This window comes from Mustela erminea, chromosome 2, assembly GCF_009829155.1.
Source record: "Mustela erminea isolate mMusErm1 chromosome 2, mMusErm1.Pri, whole genome shotgun sequence".
NCBI lineage: Eukaryota > Metazoa > Chordata > Mammalia > Carnivora > Mustelidae > Mustela > Mustela erminea.
Window position 1 is genome coordinate 155,239,656 of NC_045615.1, and position 24,898 is coordinate 155,264,553.

The 24,898-nt window shown below is 39.2% G+C and overlaps 1 long non-coding RNA gene across 1 annotated transcript; it reads left to right on the top strand.

Annotated features, from left to right (window-relative positions):
- Window positions 1-322: 322 nt before the first annotated feature.
- Window positions 323-23,576, top strand: LOC116584068. Its single transcript, XR_004283045.1, has 3 exons — window positions 323-335; window positions 17,439-17,443; window positions 23,450-23,576. It is a non-coding gene; the product is annotated as an uncharacterized LOC116584068 (long non-coding RNA).
- Window positions 23,577-24,898: the final 1,322 nt, after the last annotated feature.

A 24,898-nucleotide genomic window follows, 5' to 3' on the forward strand; every position in this document is an offset into this window, starting at 1 on the left:
ACGTAAAAAATTCAACAATCCCTTGGGAGAAGTAGTATACCTTTTGTGACTGTCCTTTTTGGGATTACATAGACAATGGGCTTGTGTATGTTTGGCACATGCTTTCCAGGGGAAGTGTACTTCTCCAGACCACATCATATCATTTAGGCTGAAGTCACCTCTCTGCCTGTTGTCAAAAAATTCCATGGTAGTGTGTTTCCACAGTAGACAACTTCATTCGATTAAATCAGTTTTAGCTAATACACTCAAACTTAGAAATATATTTTTGTTGTTGTTGTTGTAGAAAATATGTATTGTGACTCTTTCAGGAATTTAAGGCTGGCATTTGGATAAACGTGAACAGTGATGTGTTGCTGTCAAGCAGCAGTTTCTTACTTATGGATGTTTGTATTTCTGTGTCCCAGTCTCCTAACAATTTCAGATAAAATTTCTGTATATGATGTTAATCATGGCTCTTTAATATTTTCCAATGATCCTTCTATGCTGAATTTTAACTGTGGGTTATGGGAGAAAGAATTGAGATAATTTTTTCCCTTTAGAGTATGTCTTGCCTTTCACTCATTTTGGCTGAGCTAACAGCCCTCACCGTGTCAGCCTCATCCATTTTCTTCTCTTTTCCGGGTCTCTCTCCTTCCTATGGGAGTAACAATGGTGGATCCACATGCACAATTGTTTAGTATCGATCAAAGGAAAAGTAAAGAGGAAAGCAGAGGGTTCTGGGAACTCTCTATGATCCAGAAAAAGTAATGAGGCATTAAATCAATACAGAAAACAACTCGATGTAATTTACCCTCACTCTTTATTTCACAATCTGAAATACTTTCTGCAATCTGTGAACATTTCCAGGTTTTATCCGTGTTTAATATAATGTCCAGTCATGCTTCTCTCTATAGCAACGTGAGAAAAGAATGCTCTTTCCAAACCCGACAGCTAAAAAATTCTGCTGTGGTAGAGATTATTTATACAGCAATGTATGGAAATGTTTCATTTCTTCTTCTTCTTCTTCTTTTTTTAAATGTTTGTGTATTTGTTTTTTTTAAAGAGTTTTACAGTTTTTGCTTTTACTGTAGGTCTTTGGTTAATTTTTTAAAAATTTATTATGTTCAGTTAGCCAACATATAGTTTCATTTCTGATAAGTCGTAGTCCCAGATAAGGGAAGTTTTGTATAATTAAATCCCAAAACCTTAGAAAATATTTTGGTGTCATATAGATAGAGTCCTAGAAAAACTTCATTTTTTTTTCAGTGACTCAGCACTATCATAATGATTATTAATCTCTGTACTTTCCTAAAAGAATTCTCTCTTGATGGATTGTAAGTAGATCCTATAGTAGGAAAGGGTAAAAAAATGTTATTTTCTGGGGCACCTGGGTGGCAGTAGGTTAAAGCCTCTGCATTCGGCTCAGGTCATGGTCCCAGGGTTCTGGGATCGAGCCCCACATCAGGCTCTCTGCTCAGCAGGGAGCCTGCTTCCTCCTCTCTCTCTGCCTGCCTCTCTGCCTACTTGTGATCTCTGTCTGCCAAATAAATAAATAAATAATCTTTAAAAAATGTTATTTTCTGATAAAATACTGAATTATTTTGCCAGGACTACCATAAGAAGTACCATAGGTTGAGAGACTTAAACAGCAGAAATGTATTTATTTGCACAGTTTGGGGGCTGGAAGTCTAAGTTCAAGGTGTTGGCAGGTCTTGGTTTCTTCTGAAGCCTCTTTCCTTGGTTTGCAGTTGGCCACCTTCAAGCTCTGTCCTCACATTCCAAGGTTCTAGGAAGAGAGTCTTCAACATATGAATTTTGGAGGGACACAATTTAGTTTTTTACACATACTACTGTTGAATTCTGACAACTACATTTGTAAATTTGATTCAATTTAGGAGAAGTTGTGAATAACTAAGATATTAGGAAGAGTTGAAGAGGAAAAATGCCACATCACTCTTTCTTTTAAGATAGTATTTTTCAGGGGCACCTGGGTGGTTGATTGGGTTAAAGCCTCTGCCTTCGTCTCAGGTCGTGGTCCCAGGGTCCTGGGATCAAGCCCTGGACTGGGCTCTCTGCTCAGCAGGGAGCCTGCTTCCCTTCCTCTCTCTTTGCCTGCCTCTCTGCCTACTTGTGATCTCTCCCTGTCAAATAAATAAATAAAATCTTAAAAAAAAAAAGAAAGTATTTTTCAGAGTTATTATCTTAGTCTGGACTTCCCCCAAAGTCTGAGCCCAAAACAGAATTTTGAGCCCAAAATTTTCACTTATTTGGAAAATGATCTGAGGGAATAGGAGTGGGCAACTGGGACTAGTAGAGAAGGAAAGAAAACCAACATGAGAGTATGTTACTGAGTCTACACTACCTTGGGCAACTGGGGCTCAGTCTTGCTGGGACCCTCTGAAAAGCGATGTAGAACAAATGTTCCTCAGAATCTTCTCTTGGGAGGATGAAAGAGAGGAAGAATTAGCTACTCCTGTCTAATCCCTGTTGATTAAGACTGTCTGTTGATTCCCTCACTTCTAAACTGTACATACATGGGTGTGCCGTATCAAGAAGTCAGGGGAGGACCAGAGAATGTGGTGGAGCTGAGGTGAGGGTCTAGTGGGGCTCACCTGTGAGATGTTCATGGCTCCGCAATGGCTGGAGTGACAGGTGGGTGGAGAGGCTATAGAGTAGGAATAGTAAACATCCAAACCCTTGACAAACACCACCTCCCCCCACTACCAGCCAATATCATTGTTATAACCAAGATGACTATCAACATCATAATATATAGGGAAACTTGACAAAGACACTTGAAATCCCTTATCTGTGGTTTTGTTTTCATCAGTTTCAGTTGTTGAGATGTCTGGAAGCAGGTGATCCTCCTTCTGATGAATCGTCAGAAGAGCAATGGTAGCCTAAATCTAGGTCATGGTGCCTCCTAGGTGTTTTATCTTCTCACATCATCACAAGAAGAAGGGTGAGTAAAGTACAATAAGACATTTTGAGAGAGAAAGAGAGAAAGAGTAAGGGAGAGAGCATATTCATATAATAATAATAGTTTTTGTTTTTGTTTTTGTTTTAGAGAGAGAGAAAGAGCACGAGCAAGGAAAGGCAGAAAGAGAGAGGGAGAGAGAAAATCCCAAACCGGCTACATGCTCAGTGTGGGCCCAACATGAGACTCAATCTCATGATCTTGTGATTATGACCTGAGCCCAAATCAAGAGTCAGGTGGTTAAATGACTGAGCCATCCAGGTGCCGTCTCATGTAACTTTTACTACAGTATACAAACGGACCCTGATTTACGATAGTTTGTCTTACGATATTTTGACTTTCGGATGGTGCTGAAATAGTAGGCATTCAGTAGAAACCCTGCTTTGAATTTTGAATTTGGATCTCTTCCCCGCGCTAGCTGGGCAGTGTGCTACTCTCCCGTGAAACTAGGAGCGGCAGCTTCAGTGAGCCACACCACCATGAGTATAGATAACCGACACACTTACAAGCATTCTCCCTACCCACACAGCCATTCTGTTTTGCACTTTTGGTCCAGTATCCACTAAATCACTTGACATATTAAACACTTTATTATAAAATAGACTTTGTGTTAGGTGAATTTGCCCAGCTCTAGGCTAATGTAAGTGTTCTGAGTACATTTAAGGTTGGCAAGACTCAGCTATGATGTTTGGTAGGTTAGGTGTAGGAAAAGCACTCTGACTTATGATATTTTCAACTTACAGTGGCTTTATCAGGACATGACCATATCATAAGTTGAGGAAGATCTGTATTGTTATAATTGTTTTATTTTATTAGTATTATTAATGTCTCACTGTGCCTAATTTATAAATTAAACTTTCTAATAGGTATGCATGTATAGGAAAAAACAGTATATATAGGGCTGGTTACTATCTGTGGATTCAGCCATCTCCTGGTGATCTTGGAATATATCCCTCTCCAGCCAGGAGGGGACTTCCATATCATTATCCGAGTCACATTATCATTGTGCTGCCACATTCATTCCTAACCTCTGCAACTCAGAGCACAACTTTATTATTTAAAATTATGTTAAGGGCTTGTATATGATCTATGTAATCTGGGAAGTCACCCTGATTATGAAATCCATTCACATATTCATTTTAGCAGAAACTTATTGAGCCTTCACCTGGTGTTAGAACTATGTGCAAGACTTTAGAAACAGGAAGATCCAGCCCTTGCTTTTAAGGAACTCATGCCATAACTGTTGGGTTTATTGACTGTGAGCAATAGAAACATATCAAATGTAACTTATGGAAAGAATATGGGAGGATCACGGGCTTGAGAACAGGTGTTGAGAGAGGTAGTGACCAAGGCACCTCCAGACAATAGAAAGGGAAGCATAGCCCAGTTCCATAGCAGGAGCTGGTTGGTTAGCCTCTGCCACCATGTTGAGTGATGGATCTTTCCAACTGTTCCTTCCCTCCTTTTTTGAGTCGGTCAAGATTCATAGCCCCAGAGAGGCACATAATAGGCCAAGCATAGTTTGTAGGCTTGTCCCTTGGTTACTTAAGGTAAACAGGAGACCCATCTTCTTTACAAAACAGGAAGTTGGTCCCTTCTACCCAAGACTACCCATGACCAGTGGGGAAGAAGCAGTTGTAGGCTGCTGGACTGGCTTGTACTGCTCATGGGAGACAGTTGTTAAATTTTCAGAAAGTTTATAATCCAGTTGTTAAAAATAGTCATTAATTTAAATTATGTTAACTTACAATTAAATTATATTGAAACAAAGATTATAAATACTCAAAACCTACCACGTTCTAATGATTTTACTACATTTTACTATTATTCATGTTCTTGAGTTTATTTACATATATTGTGGTTGTGGAGTGGAAATATTATCCATTGTGCTACTGTGCTTCACATCGGTGGCTTGAAATTGGCCAGGTTGGGACTACTTTATGGGGTACACATTCACAAATGTTACAAAGTAGGACTTGATTTGTTTTTTGTTGGTTGTTCATGCTTAAGAAAGTGATGGAGAAATATAAATGATGCAGATGAAACTTAAAATCGTGTCACATCTGCAGCCATTACATTATTAAGAGGTAAAGAAATTGAAGAAATATTCTTCCAGTATTCAATCACTACTATCAGATTCAGCAAAGGACTCGTGTCATGGACAAACAAAAAAGTTCTCACGTACATCTCTGTTGTTTTCCTTTTCTTTACTCATCACATGCATGAAAACACCAACAATATTAGAGTCGTAACTATACTCTGTCATCACCTACAACTGTAGTTTGGCTACAAAAGTTACAAAAACAACCAAAGCATTCTGGGAAAATTAATTGCTATATGGAATTTACAATGAAGAGACAGTATTATATATTTTCTTATTATTTATGGATTGTTACATGTTCTTTATATGAGTAAAATTTATTATAAAACATAAAGTCTATGAATAAAATTTACAATAAAAATGTGTAACAAATAACATTTTATTATTAAAAATATTATTTAAAAATATTTATTCTCCCCCAGGAGAGCCAGTTTTTAAACATTTATCAGCATACTGGGTAGGGGTAATTCCCTAAAAGGAAATCAAGATGCTGAACAGCCAAAAATATAAATAAAAAATCTCTCCTAAGATACAGAAATATAAGCAGGCAATTAGCACAACACATGGAGCATATATGAACAACAGAGTTCAAAAAAGAAAATCTAAGCATGGAGAAAAGAATGAAGAGAGATAAAGGACTGAGTTGTGGGTAAGCTAAGGGGAGGTGCATTATTGATCCTGTATTTCAATCATGAAACATGAGACTACATTGTAGCCTTTGAAAATATGGAGCTGATGTGAGGAAGGGGGATTGACAAAAGTGGCAAATGTTTGGATGAGGTTTTTGGGTACATTTTAGAGGGTGATACATCATATTGTTTCATGTAATACCCAGGCAGTACTTTGTATATGGTAGCATTGGTAAATATTTGGCCATTGGATGTATAAACCCAGCATTGTGTGTTGTATAGTGATCCTGGTTTTGCTATTTGCTAGCTGAGCGATATCAGGCAAATTAATCTCTTAGTACCTCAGTTTTCTCATCTGTAAAATGGAGGTAGTAGTATTAGCTAATTTACTGTGTAGCTTTGAGAATTGAAAATGTTTGGTGCATGTAGGGCCTTAGAATCAGCATCCAGCTTGCTGCTGTGGCGTCCCCATCCTCCAACCACGCCCCTCCTTCCTCTTTCTTTCTTCCTCCTCCTCCACCTCCCCCTACTCCTCTTCCTCTTCTTCTTCTCTCCCTCCTCCTCCTTCATATACTTATTTTAACTCTGTTTCTTCCCTTACTTACAGTTTGCAGAGGTTATTTCCTCTGTTTACCATGTCTGCTTCTTATAGGACTACTTATTTCCTTCCACCTTTTTGGTGAGAAATTAAAAACAGCCCTGATGGCAACCAGACCACAGTATTTTCAATAGAACACAAGCGTTGCTAAGATCAAGCCATAGACAAGGCTGCTACCTGACCACAGAAATGACTAAACACCCCCCTCTTCTGACTGACGTGGTTGATTGCTGTTTCTGTACCACGGGCGACTCTCGGCTTGCCTTCATCCTCCTTGTCTTAGATGAAAAGCACTAGGATTGCCAATCACTGAATTTCCCCTGCTTCTTGACAGCTTCTAATTCAGAATTGGCCCCTGCTTTTTTAACTCCACAGGATCATCCAGCATAAACTCAAATCCCATAAAAAGCCTTTCTCAACGCCCACTTACGAAGATGCTCCTGTGGTGCCTAGGGGGTGCCTTGTCCCTTGCCCCTTGCAAGTAAACCCACTCACCCATTTTATTTTATTTTATTATTTATTTTATTTTTATTTTTATTTCAGCGTGCTTCTGGCAATCTTGGTTTGTCAACCTCAACAGTGGTTATATAAGAAGTCATTGGCTGAAAAGACTGAAAACCAAGTATAATTTGTTAAGAACTGTGTTAAGTGGGAACCAGTGTGACTTTTAGTCAGTTGCTAAGGGAAGCAGTAGACTGCCAGGGGTTTGACAGATGAAGATCTACTTGTACCATATTCGAAACCAAGCTGAATTCTGGAGAATTGAGCTGATATGTAAATGTGATATTATTGTTTGTTTCTTTCTTTATTAAGAGGAAAACTCCACTACAGTAAATACAAAGGACTTCTTTTTCCCCGAACCTATTTTTGAGTAAGTTGCTGGTGTTATGCTTCAGTGCCCTGGAAGACTTGAATGTGTACTTCCTATAAGAAGGACATAACCCTAATACTACCCTAAAAATTAGGAAATTAACATTGATGTGTTACTATCCTCGCATCCTCAAGTCACATTTAAGTGATATCCTTTATAACGAAAGGATGAAGCTCAAAATCACATTGCTTATACTTGTCATGCAGCTCCTCAGCCTTTCCTTGACTAATGATCCTGACATATTTAAAGATTTCAGGCCAATTATTTTATGGATTGCCCTTCCCTTTAGGTTTGTCTGCTATTTTCTTATCTTTAGATTCAGATTCTGCATCTTGGCAGGAAGATCTCAAAAGTGATGCTACATTCCTTTCTTTGCATTTTACCAAGTGGGTCACAATTATATTTTATCCTATTACTGGTGGAATTTGCTTTAATTATTCAATAAGGTGGTGTCTGCCAGCTTGTTACCTTTTCCCTTTTGCAGTTTTTTTTTTCTTGAAAAGGTGTTTTAAGACTATATAAAACCCCATTTCATCTTAGTTCCAATTTGTTTGTTCTGTGGATTATTTCTATTAACATGGGCTCATGATCTCTTAATTTATTTTAAAAGATTTTTTAAATTTTATTCTTTTTTAGTGTTCCAAAATTCATTGTTTATGCACCACACCCAGTGCTCCATGCAATATGTGCCCTCCTTAATACCCACCATCAGGCTCACCCAACCCCCTCCAGAACCCTCAGTTTGTTTCTCAGTCCACAGTCTCTCATAGTTTGTCTCTCCCTCCGATTTCCCCCAACTCACTTCTCCTTTCCATCTCCCAATGTCCTCCATGTTATTCCTTATGCTCCACAAGTAAGTGAAACCATATGATACTTGACTGTCTCTGCTTGACTTACTTCACTCAGCATAATCTCCTCCAGTCCCATCCATGTTGCTACAAAAGTTGGGTATTCATCCTTTCTGATGGAGGCATAATACTCCATAGTGTATATGGACCACATCTTCCTTATCCATTCGTCCGTTGAAGGACATCTTGGTTCTTTCCACAGTTGGGAGACTGTGACCATTGCTGCTATGAACATTGGGGTACAGATGTCTCTTCTTTTCACTACATCTGTATCTTTGGGGTAAATACCCAATAGTGCAATTGCAGGGTCATTGGGTAGCTCTATTTTTAATTTCTTAAGGAATCTCCACACGGTTATCCAAAGTGGCTACACCAACTTGCATTCCCACCAACAGTGTAAGAGGGTTCCCCTTTCTCCACATCCTCTCCAACACCTGTTTTTTACTATCTTGTTAATTTTCACCATTCTAACTGATGTAAGGTGGTATCTCAATGTGGTTTTGATTTGAATCACCCTGATGGCTAATGATGATGAACATTTTTTCATGTGTCTGATAGCCATTTGTATGTCTTCTTTAGAGAAGTATCTGTTCATGAAAATATTATTTTTTAAAAATTTTTTTAGGTTCACAGCAAAACTGAAAGGTGGGAACAGAGATATCCTGTATGCCCCCTTCCCCCCGCCACAGGCATAATGTCATCCATGGTCAACATCCCCCTACCAGAATGGTATATTTGTTATAATTTTATTTAATTTAATTGGTTATAATCTGCTACTTCATATTTATTTTGACCTCGAAATTATTTCTGACTTGGCCAATGGGATCCACTCCTATGTGTCATTGGTGTCTTTTGATATGTCCACATCATCTCTTGAGTACTTCCTCCCTTTCAGACATGATAAAATATTCTAGGCTCATCTTTTACGTACTGTTCCACAGCTTTGGAATCAGTTGTGTCTTTAAAGAAGCCCTGTTTCCAGTGGATAAAAGTCTTTAGAATCCAAGGTCTGGCTTCTAGGTGTGCATATTGCTTTTGCCCTTATCAGGCACTTGCAGCAGACGAGGCTGGGAAATATATGTAAACCATACACACACAGGCACCTCTTACCTGTGGTTGCTCTGTCCACAGTTTCAGTTACTATAGTCAACCAGCCACAGTCTGCAAGCAGATGAGTTTTTTTTCTGACTGATCTTCAGGAGGTCAATAGTAACCTAACAACCATGTTACAAGGCCTCTGTCATTCCCCTCAGTTCATCTCATCACATAGTCGTTTTATCATCTCACATCATCACTGGGAGGGTGAACACAGTACAGGAAAATGTTTTGAGAGAGAAAGAGAGAGAGCACATTCATGGAATTTTTATTATAGCATCTCACTATGATTGTCCTCTTTTATTATTAGTTAGTATCACTAATCTCTTAAATCCTGATTTATAAATTCAACTTTATAATACATCTATATGTACAGGAAAAAATGAGGCAGATATAGGGTGTGGTACTATCTGTAGTTTCAGATGTTTTCTGGGGGTCTTGGGTCATATCTCCTGTGGATACGGGGAGACTACTGGATATTTGTTTCTCTATCATATAGATAATTTTATAAAGCTCTGAGTTTACACTGACATTTTTTTTTAATTTAATTTTTTATTTTTTAGAAACATATATTTTTATCCCCAGGGGTACAAGTCTGTGAATCACCAGGTTTACACACTTCACAGCACTCACCAAAGCACACACCCTCCCCAATGTCCATAATCCCACCCCACTTCTCCCAACCTCCCTCCCCCCAGCAACCCTCAGTTTGTTTTGTGAGATTAAGAGTCACTTATGGTTTGTCTCCCTCCCAATTCCATCTTGTTTCATTGATTCTTCTTCTACCGACTTAAGCCCCCATGTTGCATCACCACTTCCTCATATCAGGGAGATTATATGATAGTTGTCTTTCTCTGCTTGACTTATTTCGCTAAGCATGATATGCTCTAGTTCCATCCATGTTGTCGCAAATGGCAAGATTTCATTTCTTTTGATGGCTGCATAGTATTCCATTGTGTATATATACCACATCTTCTTGATCCATTCATCTGTTGATGGACATCTAGGTTCTTTCCATAGTTTGGCTATTGTGGATATTGCTGCTATAAACATTCGGGTGCACGTGCCACTTTGGATCACTATGTTTGTATCTTTAGGGTAAATACCCAGTAGTGCAATTGCTGGGTCATAGGGCAGTTCTATTTTCAACATTTTGAGGAACCTCCATGCTGTTTTCCAGAGTGGCTGCACCAGCTTGCATTCCCACCAACAGTGTAAGAGGGTTCCCCTTTCTCCGCATCCTCGCCAGCATCTGTCCTTTCCTGACTTGTTGATTTTAGCCATTCTGACTGGTGTGAGGTGATATCTCATTGTGGTTTTGATTTGTTTTTCCCTGATGCCGAGTGATATGGAGCACTTTTTCATGTGTCTGTTGGCCATCTGGATGTCTTCCTTGCAGAAATGTCTGTTCATGTCCTCTGCCCATTTCTTGATTAGATTATTTGTTCTTTGCGTGTTGAGTTTGCTAAGTTCTTTATAGATTCTGGACACTAGTCCTTTATCTGATATGTCGTTTGCAAATATCTTCTCCCATTCTGTCAGTTGTCTTTTGATTTTGTTAACTGTTTCCTTTGCTGTGCAAAAGCTTTTGATCTTGATGAAATCCCAATAGTTCATTTTTGCCCTTGCTTCCCTTGCCTTTGGCGATGTTCCTAGGAAGATGTTGCTGCGGCTGAGGTCGAAGAGGTTGCTGCCTGTGTTCTCCTCAAGGATTTTGATGGATTCCTTTTGCACATTGAGGTCCTTCATCCATTTTGAGTCTATTTTCGTGTGTGGTGTAAGGAAATGGTCCAATTTCATTTTTCTGCATGTGGCTGTCCAATTTTCCCAACACCATTTATTGAAGAGGCTGTCTTTTTTCCATTGGACATTCTTTCCTGCTTTGTCGAAGATTAGTTGGCCATAGAGTTGAGAGTCTATTTCTGGGCTCTCTATTCTGTTCCATTGATCTATGTGTCTGTTTTTGTGCCAGTACCATGCTGTCTTGATGATGACAGCTTTGTAATAGAGCTTGAAGTCCGGAATTGTGATGCCACCAACTTTGGCTTTCTTTTTCAATATCCCTTTGGCTATTCGACGTCTTTTCTGGTTCCATATAAATTTTAGAATGATTTGTTCCATTTCTTTGAAAAAGATGGATGGTACTTTGATAGGGATTGCATTAAATGTGTAGATTGCTTTAGGTAGTATAGACATTTTCACAATATTTATTCTTCCAATCCAGGAGCATGGAATATTTTTCCATTTCTTTGTGTCTTCCTCAATTTCTTTCATGAGTACTTTATAGTTCTCTGAGTATAGATTCTGTGCCTCTTTGGTTAGGTTTATTCCTAGGTATCTTATGGTTTTGGGTGTAACTGTAAATGGGATTGACTCTTTAATTTCTCTTTCTTCTGTCTTGTTGTTGGTGTAGAGAAATGCAACTGATTTCTGTGCATTGATTTTATATCCTGACACTTTACTGAATTCCTGTACAAGTTCTAGCAGTTTTGGAGTGGAGTCTTTTGGGTTTTCCACATATAGTATCATATCATCTGCGAAGAGTGATAGTTTGACTTCTTCTTTGCCGATTTGGATGCCTTTATTTTCCTTTTGTTGTCTGATTGCTGAGGCTAGGACCTCTAGTACTATGTTGAATAGCAGTGGTGATAATGGACATCCCTGCCGTGTTCCTGACCTTAGCGGAAAAGTGTTCAGTTTTTCTCCATTGAGAATGATATTTGCGGTGGGTTTTTCATAGATGGCTTTGATGATATTGAGGTATGTGCCCTCTATCCCTACACTTTGAAGAGTTTTGATCAGGAAGGGATGCTGTACTTTGTCAAATGCTTTTTCAGCATCTATTGAGAGTATCATATGGTTCTTCTTCTTTCTTTTATTGAATCACATTGACTGATTTGCGGATGTTGAACCAACCTTGCAGCCCTGGAATAAATCCCACTTGGTCGTGGTGAATAATCCTTTTAATGTACTGTTGAATCCTATTGGCTAGTATTTTGGTGAGAATTTTCGCATCTGTGTTCATCAAGGATATTGGTCTATAGCTCTCTTTTTTGATGGGATCCTTGTCTGGTTTTGGGATCAAGGTGATGCTGGCCTCATAAAATGAGTTTGGAAATTTTCCTTCCATTTCTATTTTTTGGAACAGTTTCAGGAGAATAGGAATTAGTTCTTCTTTAAATGTTTGGTAGAATTCCCCCAGGAAGCCGTCTGGCCCTGGGCTTTTGTTTGTTTGGAGATTTTTAATGACTGTTGCAATCTCCTTACTGGTTATGGGTCTGTTCAGGCTTTCTATTTCTTCCTGGTTCAGTTGTGGTAGTTTATAATGCACCCATTTCTTCCAGATTGTCAAATTTGTTGGCGTAGAGTTGCTCATAATATGTTCTTATAATAGTTTGTATTTCTTTGGTGTTAGTTGTGATCTCTCCTGTTTCATTCATGATTTTATTTATTTGGGTCCTTTCTCTTTTCTTTTTGATAAGTCGGGCCAGGGGTTTATCAATTTTATTAATTCTTTCAAAGATCCAGCTCCTAGTTTCATTGATTTGTTCTATTGTTTTTTTGGTTTCTATTTCATTGATTTCTGCTCTGATCTTTATGATTTCTCTTCTCCTGCTGGGCTTAGGGTTTCTTTCTTGCTCTTTCTCCAGCTCCTTTAGGTGTAGGGTTAGGTTCTGTATTTGAGACCTTTCTTGTTTCTTGAGAAAGGCTTGTACCACTATATATTTCCTCTCAGGACTGCCTTTGTTGTGTCCCACAGATTTTGAACCGTTGTATTTTCATTATCATTTGTTTCCATGATTTTTTTCAATTCTTCTTTAATTTCCTGGTTGACCCAGTCATTCTTTAGAAGGATGCTGTTTAGTCTCCATGTATTTGGATTCTTTCGAAACTTCCTTTTGTGGTTGAGTTCTAGCTTTAGAGCACTGTGGTCTGAAAATGTGCAGGGAATGATCCCAATCTTTTGATACCGGTTGAGTCCTGATTTAGGACCGAGGATGTGATCTATTCTGGAGAATGTTCCATGTGCACTAGAGAAGAATGTGTATTGGGATGTGTAATGGGATGAAATGTTCTGAATATATCTGTGATGTCCATCTGGTCCAGTGTGTCATTTAAGGCCTTTATTTCCTTGCTGATCTTTTGCTTGGATGATCTGTCCATTTCAGTGAGGGGAGTGTTAAAGTCCCCTACTATTATTGTATTATTGTTTATGTGTTTCTTTGATTTTGTTATTAATTGGTTTATATAGTTGGCTCTCCCACGTTGGGGGCATAGATATTTAAAATTGTTAGATCTTCCTGTTGGACAGACCTTTTGTGTATGATATAGTGTCCTTCCTCATCTCTTATTATAGTCTTTGGCTTAAAATCTAATTGATCTGATATAAGGATTGCCACTCCTGCTTTCTTCTGATGTCCATTAGCATGGTAAATTCTTTTCCACCCCCTCACTTTAAATCTGGAGGTGTCTTCGGGCTTAAAATGAATTTCTTGGAGGCAACATATAGATGGGTTTTGTTTTTTTATCCATTCTGATACCCTGTGTCTTTTGACAGGGGCATTTAGCCCATTAACATTCAGGGTAACTATTGAGAGATATGAATTTAGTGCCATTGTATTGCCTGTAAGGTGACTGTTACTGTATATGGTCTCTGTTCCTTTCTGATCTACCACTTGTAGGCTCTCTCTTTGCTTAGAGGACCCCTTTCAATATTTCCTGTAGAGCTGGTTTGGTGTTTGCAAATTCTTTCAGTTTTTGTTTGTCCTGGAAGCTTTTAATCTCTCCTTCTATTTTCAATGATAGCCTAGCTGGATATAGTATTCTTGGTTGCATGTTTTTCTCGTTTAGTGCTCTGAAAATATCATGCCAGCTCTTTCTGGCCTGCCAGGTCTCTGTGGATAAGTCAGCTGCCAATCTAATATTTTTACCATTGTATGTTACAGACTTCTTTTCCCGGGCTGCTTTCAGGATTTTCTCTTTGTCACTGAGACTTGTAAATTTTACTGTTAGGTGACGGGGTATGGGCCTATTCTTATTGATTTTGAGGGGCGTTCTCTGAACCTCCTGAATTTTGATGCTCATTCCCTTTGCCATATTGGGGAAATTCTCCCCAATAATTCTCTCCAGTGTACCTTCTGCTCCCCTCTCTCTTTCTTCTTCTTCTGGAATCCCAATTATTCTAATGTTGTTTTGTCTTATGGTGTCACTTATCTCTCAAATTCTCCCCTCGTGGTCCAGTAGCTGTTTGTCCCTCTTTTGCTCAGCTTCTTTATTCTCTGTCATTTGGTCTTCTATATCACTAATTCTTTCTTCTGCCTCATTTATCCTAGCAGTGAGAGCCTCCATTTTTGATTGCACCTCATTAATAGCTTTTTTGATTTCAACTTGGTTAGATTTTAGTTCTTTTATTTCTCCAGAAAGGGCTTTTATATCTCTCGAGAGGGTTTCTCTCATATCTTCCATGCCTTTTTCGAGCCCGGCTAGAACCTTGAGAATTGTCATTCTGAACTCTAGATCCGACATATTACCAATGTCTGTATTGATTAGGTCCCTAGCCTTCAGTACTGCCTCTTGTTCTTTTTTTTGTGGTGAATTTTTCCGTCTTGTCTTTTTGTCCAGATAAGAGTATATGAAGGAGCAAGTAAAATACTAAAAGGGTGGCAACAACCCCCGGAAAATATGCTTTAACCAAATCAGAAGCGATCCTAAATCGTGAGGGGGGAGAAAGGGGATAAAAAGAGGTTCAAAAAGGAAGAAAGAAAAAAAAGAAAAAAAACAATAAACAAATAAACAAAATATAGAAAAGAAAAAATATATATTAGATAAACTAGTTAAAAAACGTTAAAAATGAAAATGGGTAAAAGTTAAAAAAAAATTTTACCAGAAGGCGAGGAAAAAAAAAAATGAAAAAGAAAATAATTAAATTAACTGCAAGACTAAAAATAATCACAGGGTGAAAGCCATGAGTTCCATGCTTTGCTTTCTCCTGCTCTGGAATTCTGCTGCTCTCCTTGGTATTGAAACCGCACTCCTTGGTAGGTGAACTTGGTCTTGGCTGGATTTCTTGCTGATCTTCTGGGGGAGGGGCCTGGTGTAGTGATTCTCAAGTGTTTTTGCCCCAGGCGGAATTGCAACGCCCTTACCAGGGGCCGGGCTGAGTAATCCGCTCGGCTTTGCTTTCAGGAACTTTTGTTCCCTGAGCGCTTTCCGTAGAGTTCCTGGAGGACGGGAATACAAATGGCGGCTTCCTGGTCTCCGGCCTGGAGGAGCCGAGAATCCGGGGCCCCATTCCTCAGTGCGCCCTCAGAGAACAGCGCCCAGTTACTCCCGTCTGCCTGACCTCCGGCCGCGCTCCGAGCTCACCGAGCCTGTGACTGGTTCAAGGTAACCCCGAGCTGCGAGCCTACTGTCCGCTCTGTCTCTGTAGCAGGCTTCCCCGTTCCAATACCCGCAAGCTCTGCGACACTCAGATGCCCCCGATCCTTCTGTGACCCTGCAGGACCTGATGCCACGCTGACCCCGCGTGGGCTTCGCCCCGGTTTAGCCTCTGGAGCGATGTCACTCAGCGGAACAGACTTTTAAAAGTCCTGATTTTGTGCGCCGTTGCTCCCCGGCTTGCCGGGAGCCGGCCCCTCCCCCCGGTGTCTATCTTCCCGTCGCTTTGGATTCACGTCTCCGCCAGTCCTACCTTTCAGAAAGTGGTTGTTTTTCTGTTTCCAGAATTGCTGTTCTTCTTCTTTTCGATCTGCCGATGGATTTGCAGGTGTTTGCAATCTTTAGATAAGCTATCTAGCTGATCTCCTGCTAGCTGAAGTAGTCTCAGCCTGCTACTTCTCCGCCATTTTGACTCCTCCCCCTGTATCACTTACACTGACATTTTTAATTCCAATCAGTTAGGTTTCCTTTCCATCTTTGTAACTCCATTCTCTGGCAGTGAAAAACCTGCACTGTTATTTGTAATATACTTAATGTATATTTTATATACTGAAGTATATAGTGTATACAACCTACAATCCTATCACTGATCCTGCCCCTTTCCTTCCCAGGGATATCCTCCTCACTCCATTTGGGTTTTAGTCCAAGTGCTCGGCACCTTCTCTATTCCAGCTGGGCTCTTATGACGCACATTGGGCCATTCTCCACACAGGAAACTTCCTCACGTCTTGTGGGCTGTGACACCCTACACTGAATCACCTTCCCACCCAGACATCCTTCTCACCCAATTCCCCACACCAAGCATCCTCCCTTTCCAGATGTCGTCCCCATTCTGCTTGGGCTTTGACCCCCTGTGTCAGGCACCTTCCTTCATGGGTGTCATCCTTACCTTCCTCAGCTATGATATCTGCAGTGGGCTGTGCTTCTGTGTAAATATTCAGACTTCAACACCTTATGGCAGGCTGCCCCTCACAGGGATGTCTTCTCACCTTTCCAGAGCACTGACATCCTACCCTGAGCTACCTCTCTGAGTAGAAACTTATCTCACAATGACCTTGCTCCAAAACCCCACTCTGGATCCCCATGGCTCACCTATGCTGGTGGAGGGGGGAGGGGGCACATCTACGACGTTCAGCCGCACCTGATTGTCTATGGTTGATACATCCACGTAAGCAAATGGAGGAGGAAGAGGGCTGTGGATTTATTTTAATTGGGAATTTCTAACATCTGACTTTAGTTACCCATAGGTTTGAATAAGTCTGGCACTTTTGTTTTTCTGTGGTAGAATCTGTGGATCCAGCTTTTTAAGACATAGGAAGGACATGGAAGATTTCTATTTTTGTTAGATCAAAACTGTGACTAGCCCTCCCTTGATCAGATCAGATTTAAGGTCTTTGTCAATCTGGTCCCAATCTGTTTCTTTTGCATTCTCTCCTTGTACTTTATGCCACATAACTGAGCACTTCAGCTCCTCTGAACTCCTTGCCCTACCACAAAAATGCCATGCCTCTCACACATGTGCATCTGCTTTTCCTTCTTTCTGGCATTTCCTCACCCCCTTTTCCGTCTAGAAAGTTCTGACCCTTTCTTTGAGATGCAGATCGAAGGATCACTTTTCAGTGAAATATTTCTCAACTTCCCCAGGATGAGTAGGTCCTACTGTAGAGAGTATTTAGAGTCCGTGTAGTAAACGTCTGCCCCTGACTGGTTGTGCAGCCTTGGACAATGACTTAACCTTGCTAAGCCTGTTTCTTCTTCTGTGAAGGGGGATAATAACATAACTATGTCAACTTCATAGAGTTGTTGTAAAGGTGAATTTTGACCATGCATAACCCATTACAAATCCACAAAGTGCTAGTTATGGCTATGATGATGATGATCTGATTATGTCTCCCTGAAAAGATCACGTGTTCTTATATATAGTCCCAGAGTTTAGCCCAACATCCAAAACACGAAGGGATAAACATTTTCTGAAGGAATTTATTCATTCTGCAGATATTTTAAAGTGTGTGTTCTTTTTTTTTCTTTTAAAGATTTTATTTATTTATTTGACAGAGAGAGATCACAAGTAGGCAGAGAGGCAGGTAGAAAGAGGGAGGGGAAAGCAGGCTCCCCACTGAGCAGAGAGCCCAATGCAGGCCTTGATCCCAGGACCATGAGATCATGACCTGAGCCAAAGGCTATATCTTAAACCACTGAGCTACCCAGGTGCCCCTAAAGTATATGTTCTGTGAGGCATGTGTTATTCAACATCGTGACCAAAATAGGGATGTGGCCTGACCTCATGGGATTCATAGTTTAGTGGGAAATAGAGAATTTAGCAAATAATCATACAAATATATAAATGAATAAATGCAAATGGTGATCAGCCTTAAGAAGCACAATACTTGCGAGATCTGTAAGAGAATGAAGAGGACACTAACACAGAGTGGGAGGTAGGAAAGTGTTTCTGAAAAAGTGATACTCACTTGAGACCTGACGGCTGAGCAGAAGTTGAACAGGTAGGACGTGCACATCAGAGGAAGAGTGTGGAGGGTGGTGTGAGGCAAGAAAGAGCCTGGCTCCCCTGAGTCAGGTTTCAGGATGCTGGGAATGGAGAGGATGGGGAAGAGGAGAATGAGATGAGATTTAAAAGCTGGTCTGGGTTGTGTCAAGTTGAATTAAAGGAATTTTGTGGATTATAAAGCCTATGCTAGAAAGCCATTGAACTTTTAGTCAGAGGTATGACCTGATCCTCCTTTCTCACAAAATACTCCAACAAGAACTCACAGGAGGGCACCGTTAAAAAGAAATCACAGCCTCAGGGAGCAGGTTGAGAAGGCAGAGACAGAGAGAAGGAGAGAGACTAGAAATGCACCAGGGAGCTAGAAGGGACAGGTCTGGTGATGGGTTGAGGGCAGTCTGGCTAGTGGCAGGAGTTGTTGGCGATGACCAAGGTTCAGGCTTGCCTGGAGGAAAAGCAAGAGCAAAAGGGAAGTTTACCGAGATGGTGGGAACTGGAGGAGGAACAGTTTTTCAAGAGAAGATAAAGAGTTCAGTTTTGGACATCTTAGTGCATTTGAGATGACTGATGGCAAGCCATCTCAGAGGAAATGTCAAGTGTGCTGCAGTCAACACGGAGATGGAGCCCTCATCCTTTCCCCTTCTTCTTCTCTCTTTATTGCCAACCATTAATTTTATTTACTTAATCTTTCTGCATAACTGTCATATTAAATATAATGTATAGATGAGTTGTATGCGCAGAAAGCTAGTGACCTTCTCTGAGAAGTAGTATGGTCTGTTCTGATGTAACACTGTTTATGGGGTCCCCAAGGTGAAAGGTCCATGAAAACTGCAAAAACCACAGGTTTTATGGGAAAAATGGGTCACAACACTCAAAGACTTCATCAGTGACATATTTTTTAAAAAGATAAAAGTGGCTGGGTGGCTCAGCCAGTTAAGTGTCTGCCTTCAGCTCAAGTCCTGATCCCAGCCTTGGGCTCCCTGCTCAGCAAGGAGCCTGCTACTCCCCCTCCATCTGCTCTCCCTCCCCACATGCACTATCTAGTAAATACATCTTTTTTTTTTTAAGATAAGAATCAAATAAAAATGGTAGCATAGCTTCATACATATGAAATATTTAAGAAATATGTAAGTACTGCAATCAATACAGCACTTCGTTTTGAGAAGGACCTGAAGTTTTATGTTTACAACCTTAAAACTTATGGCATATTTTTCTGTCTTTGGAAATTTTTTGAGGCTTCCTTATTTGTACTTAAGTCTTATTCAAATAGCCAACAACTTCAGAAATTTAAGTCATGTTTAAAACCACTGAACATGCCTCTAGAAGGAGTGACCTAAAGGGAGTCACTTGCTGGGTTTGGTGATTTTTATGGAATGCCTTTGTAGATAGATCACATTTTCCTCTTTCTCTCTTTTTGATGAAATTTTCATATTTGGAAAATTGAGAGAAAATGACAGGAAAACAATCTTATGGGACCCCTATTCTGATCAGAAATCTTTACATGTTGGCCAAGGGGAAAAAGAGCTTAGAAATAGTGCTTTCTCTTTGATTGTGAGAAAGACCATTTCCAGTTCTAATTTTCTTACAGTGTGGTCTTCAATGCACATGCTTAACAATATTTCTATATTTTATGCTTCTTGAGGCCTTTTTATTGACTTTTCAGCATGTGAAGTTGTTCCAGCCATGGAATTTTATTTCCCAGTGTTGTCTCTGGTGGTGGGGAAATACCACATGTTCTCTGATTTCTTTCAAAATGTCTTAGGATTTCAAGCTTCATTTTGATCCTTCAGGCTCTCCTTCTGCATGCACAGGTTGGCATTTTGAACCATTTAGACACATCTAAGATGATGTGTAGATTTTTCTTTTTAAAGAGATAAATTTAAATGCAAAATGATAGCAAAAATCCTTGCAGTTTAACACACCCATTAAATGAGGTCATTAGTAGATGTTCAAGGTCTGTGTGTATATGTACTTGGGCATTCGACTTGTCTCAGATCAGCTGGATGCAGGTCTGGTTTTTTTGTTTTTGTTTTTGTTTTTGTTTTTGCCTTTATGTAGTGTTTTCTGCAGATGAAATCATGCACAAATCGATGCAAAATTCACATTATTCTCAAACTGTTTGCTAATGTATCCATTACCTTGGAACAAATTTGCATTTTCAAAACAAACCTTATGGAAGAACTGACTCTATTTACTTTACCTTTCTCAAAATTTCCCAGTAGAATATCCAAGGTTTGGAAACTAGAAATACTTGTGCTAGCCTGGGAACTAAATTTTAGTCCTGAAAATTTGCAGTGAATCCATTCTCAATGATATGGAAATGGTGGTGAAATGGGTTGATTATTTGATTCATACTCTTGATCTTTAGTGACTATTTGTTTTAACTTCAGCTTCACAATAGTTTAATTGGATTTCAAGAAGTGACAGTTTTTGTTTATAAGTGTATCACAAAAAACTGTTATTTTCTTTTCCTTCCTCATTACCTACTTATCCATAATCTGTCCACTCATTTGCTTGTGCCAATTCAATCTGAATACAGTTGCATATATAATAAATATAAGAACCCCAGAAGTAATTTTTAGATCATTTAGTCTTAAAAAAATCTCATTTTTAGGTATAATAAAAATAATCTAAACATAAAACTTAAAAAATCTATTAAGCTTTATCAAAATTATGTATTTATTTTGTACATATTTCTGTAAAGGATCTGGTGTTTTAATTTTGGATCTGGTGACAAATACACATTGGTTGCTGTATATGACAAGGTTTATTTTGCTTGATAAGTACCAAAATTAGAATCCTTAAAAGCTGATGATGAAAAATTCACATCTTATTTTCAGAAAAATTAAATTATTTATTTCTACCATAAAATGAGCCTGAGTTTAGTAGAACTAAAACTTTAAGGATACAATGTAGCAGCAGTATTAAAGTAAAAATATCTTACTTTAATACACAGTCCAAACCTCTCCTACATGAGGAGTTCACAGTGGCCAGTAGGAGCTCCAATTGTCCCATCTTTGTAAAAAGCTGGATGGATGCAATTGTTCCTTTAGATCAAGAGTTTCTGAGATGTGTACTGGACACCTCAGAATTAAGAGGACATTTAGAAATCTTGGCTATGGTTTTTTATACCCTGCTGGTTTGTAGCCATACTCTTGTTGTGTAATCACCACCAATGCTATTGATACTGTATGCTTTTCTTGCAAAACTGTAGATGTGAAAACACTGTCCCTTTGAGTCCTGGGAATGTTCTTTAGCATTTGAACCCTGTTTGACTGTCACTACTGGCATCACTAACAGCAGGAAGGTCCCATGAAGATTAGATACAAATCATTAGTCTCACCATTTTCAATAAACAATGCTAATAAGCTGATACAAACTTACTTGACACTTTTTGGATCCATGGGTACAAAACAACATTATAATCATATGTTTCATTCCTTGACCAGGGATAAAGGATTTTGGGTAGTTCTTTTATTTGATAAAATAACTCAGGCCAATTCTAGTCTTGCTGGAATCAATTCATGAACAGCCTGATATATTAGGAGTTGGCCTGACATGGAGAGCTGACATTACATTTGGGATTATTTTTTCAAAAGAGTGGTGAGTGTATCAGTAGCCCTTCCTAGACTGACTGATCCATTAACAGATAAAGCTTTTAGATTGTGCTGTTGACTGCATATACTTACTATAACTACTACTGCATATGTGCATAGAGAATATATCAAGAGCATCTCAGGACCTGAAGGACATGGTTGTGAATTGCTCATTTAAATGCAAATTAGACTCACCAGCTGTTGTTCATACTAATATTAGCACTCTTAAGGAAACATTTTCTTCAAGCAACCAGGGAGGATATAGGTAATAAATTCCACTCTTATAAGAAAGAGAAAAATGGTCACAAACATTAGAGCAATATTTCATTCAAATTCATCTATTTCACAACAAAAAACCTTTTAAACAGAATTTAAGAAGGACACAATCAATTGCTTCAAAAGATTTTAGCAAAATAGCTGCCATCACCAAATGGATGAGGTCAACCATCTACAACAATATTTGCTAGGTTTTTTTTCCAGGCAGTGATTTTGTTTCATAAGTTAACAGAAACTGCCTGAGTGGAGCCAATAATTTAACTCTCTGGTTTAAACTCAGCAGCATTGATAAAGCCAGATTTGCATAGATTGTCTTCAACTTAGCCACAGTTGTTTTTAGGTTATTAGCTGGATCTTCTACTTTACATGGCAGATATTTATTTCATGGTCAGTATTCTTCTTGGGAAATTACCATCAAAATATTTTAAGCCACTTCAGCTTTGGATGGATACGCTCTTGACATGAGACACTGATTTTCACCTTGCTGTGCACAGGCCCTCTTTCATAGCATGTTCTTCGTAAAAATTTACTGAATTATATTCAAATGTTATTTGATTTAGCATCAAGTTTTATCCTTTCTCCAGGCTGTTCTTAAAAGCTCACTTTCTGGAATCCAAGGCTTAATCACTGCAATTTTTGTAAGTAATATTTATGACAGTTTTCTACAGAGAAGAGTTTTATGCAAAAAATATTTCTTTTTAGAATGTCTAGAAATATTTTTGTAAGTAATTTAGACACCATGGTGTCATTCAGCATTGTGATCCCATAGTAAAACTCAGATAGGTAAGTAGATAACCAGGGACAGATAAAGAGGAAGAGAGAGAGAGAGAGATTTTTTTTCCCCTGAGGCTTTCACCACCTTGGAATGTTCCTAAAATCTCAAAGGGAAAACATTATTTGTTATAATCTGGGTTTTCAGAATTGTACATATTCTAAATATGCAGCACAAAATCACTAGTGGTATTTTTCTTTTTTTTATTAATTATTTTTATTAACATATAATGTATTATTTGCCCCAGGGGTACAGGTCTGTGAATCTTCAGGCTTACACAGGTCCCAGCACTCCCCATATCACATATCCTCCCCAATGTACATAGCCCAACCACCCTCTCCACACCCCCACCAACAACCCACCGTCTGTTTTGTAAGATTGAGTCTCTTACGGTTTGTCTCCTTCCTGATCCCTTCTTGTTTCATTTTTTCCTTCCCAACCCTCTAACCCCCCAAACCCCCCATCTCTCAAATTCCTTATATCAGGGAGATCGTATGATAATTGTCTTTCTCTGATTGACTTATTTCATTCAGTATAATACCCTCTAGTTCCTTCCATGTTGCTGCAAATGGCAAGATTCATTTCATTTAATGGCTGCATAGTATTCCATTGTATATATGTACCACATCTTCTTTGTCTGTTCATCTGTTGATGGACATCTAGGTTCTTTCCATAGTTTGCCTATTGTGGACATTGCTGCTATAAACATTCAGGTGCACATGCCCCTTCAGATCATTACATTTGTATCTTTAAGGTAAATACCCAGTAATGTGATTGCTGGGTCATAGGGTAGTTCTATTTTCAACTTTTTGAGGAACCTCTTGTTGTTTTTCAGAGCAGCTGTGGCAACTTTCATTCCCACCAACAGTACAGGAGGGTTCCCCTTTCTCTATATCCTCGCCAACATCTGTCATTTCCTGACATGTTAATTTTAGCCAATCTGACTGGTGTGAGGTGGTATCTCATTCTAGTTTTGATTTGTATTTCTCGGATGCAGAGTGATGTTGAGCACTTTTTCATATGTCTGTTGGCCATCTGGATGTCTTTTTTGCAGAAATGTCTGTTCATGTCCTCTGCCCATTTCTTGATTGGATTCTTTGTTCCTTGGGTGTTGAGTTTGATAAGTTCTTTACAGATTTTGGATACTAGCCCTTTATCTCATATGTCATTGGCAAATATATTCTCCCACTCTGTCAGTTGTCTTTTGGTTATGTTGACTGTATCCTTTGCTGTGCAACAGCTTTTGATCGTGATGAAGTCCTAATAGTTCATTTTTGCCCTTGCTTCCCTTGCCTTTGATGATGTTTCTTCTAGGAAGAAGTTGCTATGGCTGAGGTCGAAGAAGTTGCTGACTACACTCTCCTCAAGGATTTTGATGGATTCCTGTCTCACATTGAGGTCTTTCATCCATTTTGAGTCTATTTTTATGTGTGGTGTAAGCACTTGGTTCAGTTTCATTCTTTTGCATGTGACTGTCCAATTTCCCCAATACCATTTGTTGAAGAGACTGTCTTTTCCATTGGCATTCTTTCCTGCTTTGTCAAAGATTAGTTGACCATAGAGTTGAGGGTCTTTTTCATGTGTCTGTTGCCATTTGGATGTCTTCTTTGCAGAAATGTCTGTTCTCATCTGCTCATTTCTTGATTGGATTCTTTGTTCTTTGGGTACTGAGTTTGATGAGTTCTTTATAGATTTTGGGTACTAGTCCTTTATTTGATATGTCATTTACAAATACCTTCTCCTATTCTGTCAGTTGTCTTTTGGATTTGCTGACTATTTCCTTTGCTGTGCAAAGGTTTTGACCTTGATGAAGTCCCAGTTGTTCATTTTTGCCCTTGCCTCCCTAGCCTTTGATGATGTTTCTAGGAAGAAGTTGCTATGGCTGAGGTCGAAGAGATTGCTGCCTGTGTTCTCCTCAAGGGTCTTGATGGATTCCTGTTTCACATTGAGGTCTTTCATCCATTTTGAGTCTATTTTTGTGTGTGATATAAGGACTTGGTTCAGTTTCATTCTTCTGCATGTGGCTGTCCAATTTTCCCAACACCATTTGTTGAAGAGACTGTCTTTTCCATTGGGCATTCTTTCCTGCTTTGTAGAAGATCAGTTGACCATCAAGTTTTCTGGGCTCTATTCTGTTCCATTGATCTATGTGTCTGTTTTTGTGCCAGTACCATAGTGTCTTGATGATTATAGCTTTGTAATAGAGCTTGAAGTC